A 4472-nucleotide genomic window follows, 5' to 3' on the forward strand; every position below is an offset into this window, starting at 1 on the left:
CAAAAGGCCGATGATGTTTACGGCATTCGGTGCCCCACATATTGTCTACAATCTCTCTCTTTTCAGGCATTAATCCCGACTTGCAAAGTCTGCTGGGTAACCAGATGTGGCATGTTAATTGTAAGGGGTAGCCAAATGCTCTTCCTGTCGCCACCCTGTACCCCCCCCCCCCCCTATGAAGGATTCAGTGTACCCCAACTGTCTGCATCCAGTGTAATCCATGGAATAGTGCGAATATGTTCAGATGTCTGAGAGCCGTGTAACTGAGGCGGAACGTGGGGACCAGCCTGGTAGTCACCCAGTGGGATGTGGAAAACTGCCTAAAAACCACATCCAGGCTGGCCGGCACACTGGCCCACGTCGTTAATCCTGCCAGGCGGATTCTATACGGGACCGGCGTGCCTACCCGAGTCCAGGAAGCAGCGCGTTAGCACTCTTGGCTACCCTGGCGGGTCACATATTGTCTACAATGCAACCACAGTATTGGCTGCTAACGACGACAGAGACTGGGACTGGAGGTATCCAGTGACGGGCACAACCTGAGGCTACGGAACGTTGCAGACCAGCTTAGTCGACGAGTAACTCTCAAGAATGCTATAGTGCTAATGGTGCTGATACAAAGCAGAGCAATGGCAATGATAAACAAAGCTAACATTGCATTATATCTACAAGAACAGTTGCCATAGTTGACATTTCGTCAGAATGGAACCCGAGGAACTTCGCACAGTGAGAAAGATGCGGCAAATGAAATACTAGCGTTTGTGCAAGGTGAGTCATTGGAATGTGTGGTGTCGTTTACGCTCAATGGTGCGAACAATGTCCATGCGGAGTACAGTGATGACGGTATGTGCTTAACAACTGAAAGTGATGTTGAAATAGGTGTCGAGCCATGTAGTTCATCATCCATGTGGGACAGGGAGCCACAAATCCCGTTTCCAGTGAAACGTAGTAAAGGACAATCGTTGTCCAAGGAGCGCGTACTAAACATAATTACGTAGATGGGAGATCACCCGCAGCGTAGTATAAAACACTTATGAACAGATTTCAAATAAATCCGCTGCGATATGACCGTGTAGTACATAAGAAGAGCTACGAATATTCAAGGGAGGACACTTGTTACAAAAACTGATGTTTGCGCGTTTCAGGGATGCTCGATATAATTTACAGGATGTGCGTGATAGTTATCTACTACGTTACGCCCATCAAATTGTGCTCGACAGAGGTTACATTGATTTCAAGGAAAGCAGTAGATGGCAGCATAATGTCAAACAGGGCTACAGAATTGCAAGACGTAAGATAACGAAATTTCAAACAAAGAGAAATCTTGGAATGCACAGCAAACTGCGGAATCTGCCCGAAGATTTGTATATGAGATAAACAAACTTATCCCATCGTCCAGTAAAAAATCTGTTTTCATCTCCGGCAAATGGGGATCCAAAGAGGAAATTCATGTGAATGGAACCCTGAAATTAGAGGTACGAAGAGAGTTGTATTAGGATCAACTAACATCAAGGCCTTAAAGCACAATTATGCGGACTGTTAATCTGGATGGTAAATTGGCTGGAAAGTTAGTTATTGGAGTTGATATGTCCCTTACGATTCTTTCTCGTGTGCGTTATCTTGCAATGACAGTAGGGAACATTTACGTCACTGCAAGCAAGAGTGGTAAAATGGTTGCAAGAGAACTACAACTATGGTAAGAGCATTGCTATTGGTCAATAGCTAGTCAAAATAACTCGCTTTTGCGATTCCTGATCTGCTTATAAAAACCATGTTCCTTTAGAGCACTTCTGACAATTGTGTGACATTGTAATTCATACTGCATGGAACCGCTGGACAAATTGAGCCTCTGGATGCTTGTTTTTTCCGTACCAATAAAATATATTATCTCAATATCTGCTGCTACGCCTTAAAGGGCAGCCAGTTTCCCGATAAGCTCCACGACAGTTTCGCATTCGCTTGCATGCCATCACATACCATCAATTCTCATCACTCCGTTACGCGAATGTAATTCTATATGCACTCTTTAAGAGTGGACACCCAGCAGAAGGTACCGCACAGTTTGTATGTAATTCCCAAGCCGTTCGCCTTCGATCGTGATGGTGCGAACCTTTGCGATCACTGTGGGGCGTCATTTTTCATTCTGTGTTCATGATGCATGTTAATGTTTCATTTTGAACATTTCTTGAATGTCGACGATATCAATTTTGTGAAGTGTGCTACATCCATCCCATACAAGGATGATCTCTACACACCTGTGACACTTATTTTCTGTTGCCCTCCTGATGCACGTGGTGAAATTTTCCCTGTCATAATTGTTAACACAAGACTTTCAAATGAGGTTTACTGAAGCCTGAAACTTGGGACATCGCATTCAAGGGACTCCTTGTAAGATACTCAGTCTAGAAAATTGGCATAAGTCAACGGCAACTATTCAGCGATATGAAAAGCCATCACACGACTGGAAGTTGCTTTTACTGAACCGTGTAACGCCTTAGATATGGTGCAACATGTGCAGAGTGTGTTGGGTCGAGTTCGTAGGCATGTGGTCGACGAAGTGAACTACAAATTCTACAGTGGAATCCTGAATATTGTACAATGCTCAAAATTAGTGACAGTCTTTCTGGAATGTCACAAAAATTGGAAGACAATGAACCAAAGCTGGCATACAGTGACCTCGCAGCCTTCAAATACGCTCCTGTGATGTGGAGAGGAGTTTTCCCAAGTACAAAACTATCCTCAGCGACAACTGCATATCTTTGAAAATGGAAAACCTGAAAATTCACCTTGCGATCCAATGCAACTCTGTAGAAACTGAAGTTTTACAGGACATCGTAACTTACTTGGTATACTTAAACAAATGGTGTGCAGTAGTAAAAACGTGGTTTTATTGTTTGGGTCGGTGTTACTATATGTCGTCTTGGTATTTTTTTTTCTTTCAAACACACGTAGATATTTCAAAAATAAGCGCTGGTTAGATGCAAACACTGCAAAAAGTAGGTACAATGCTCACAGTTTGTTCAGATGTGAATTTTGAATTGCAAGGTATATAAAAAAAGCCAACAAGGGCATTTTAAATAAACTTATTTAAAATTATATTTTATTTTTAAGGTCATAAACGCTCGCATATTTCGCTGTTTTTTGGCTCATTAAAATCTGGGCCGAATTATAAATAAGACTACCGTGTGATGCTCGTATATTGCGATTTGTGCATCCATTTAGACGAACTATTACAATTCAATACTTGCAACACAGAAAAGCAAAGGATGACGCACAGTTTTACTGTTTAAAGAGAAGAATACGTCTAAAAAGGAAGGATAAAATTTTTAAGGGCTCAGCCGGGATTTGAACCCGGGACCTCCTGCACCCAAAGCAGGAATCATACCCCTAGACCACTGAGCCCTACGGAAGTCCTGCCGCGCATTTATGGATAACTCATTGAGGTAGAAGACGCATTTAGAATTGAATTGAAAATTTTCGTTTGTTTTTCGGTGAAATTTTTAGGTTTAGCGCTTGAACATATTATCTCCCACGAGAGTTTGCACCACAGTGCCACAGACTCTAGACTGGAGTAATGAGGTACAGTACAGAATACACGATGTACCACAAGGCCTACAGCAAAAGTATTAAATTGTTGTAAGATCGGAACACAGTCGTAATCTATGTTCTTCTGGGGTGCGGTTGTTTCAGACACTAGTTATACTGATCTGCGATACATTCTGAATTACTTTTCTTCTAATTTCACTTCAACCGCTAATCTCTTACATTCTAATATCTGGAAGAAACGTCATCATTCCTTTTATAACATGGCTCCAAGGAATAGTAATTTGTAGTTGTAGTTGTGTTTGTTTTTTGATGAAAATGTTAGCCTGTCAACAGTATACCATATGATGAGCTAAAGAGTAACAAATGTGAGAAACGCAATAACAAATGTCAGGTAGAAAGGTATTATTAACAGAACACAAAGTAGCATTGGAATCACAAGATCAGCTATAGGGAATATTTTTACAATTATTCAATATAATTCAACATATTCCGGTTTATTGTAAGTTAACTAATTCATGATACAACCATGTTATTAATCACAGGTCTATTATGACAAGTATATATACGTTGCTTAAATAGTCCTTATGCACATAGCGCACTCATAAAAAAGTTTACTCTTAATCCAAAACCAATATTAATCTGCTGTATGTCCTCAGGATATACAATGGCTGTAGTTTCGCAACACTTTCAGTCGTTCGGAGTACCAACATGGGAAGGCCAGATTGGTCCTTGACAAGACCGGCTGCTGTTCCGACTTCAGGTGCTTAGTCTACCAACCATAGAGCATGAAGTTAAACTCCATAAAACCTTAAAAAATAATAAGTTAGTAGATTTCGATTAAGTTTCAATGTACGTGCTGGAACAATGCTTATAGAATAAACAAGCTCCCTTGAGAAATATAATAACTGAGTCATTCAGATCAGGTA

General features: G+C 41.1%; 1 non-coding gene across 1 annotated transcript; it reads right to left on the reverse strand.

Moving 5' to 3' along the window:
• Positions 1-3330: 3330 nt before the first annotated feature.
• On the reverse strand, positions 3331-3402 carry Trnap-ugg (transfer RNA proline (anticodon UGG)). Its single transcript has one exon. It is a non-coding gene; the product is annotated as a tRNA-Pro (tRNA).
• Between the last annotated feature and the right edge of the window lie 1070 nt (positions 3403-4472).

Source organism: Schistocerca nitens, chromosome 8 (genome assembly GCF_023898315.1).
Source record: "Schistocerca nitens isolate TAMUIC-IGC-003100 chromosome 8, iqSchNite1.1, whole genome shotgun sequence".
Lineage (NCBI taxonomy): Eukaryota > Metazoa > Arthropoda > Insecta > Orthoptera > Acrididae > Schistocerca > Schistocerca nitens.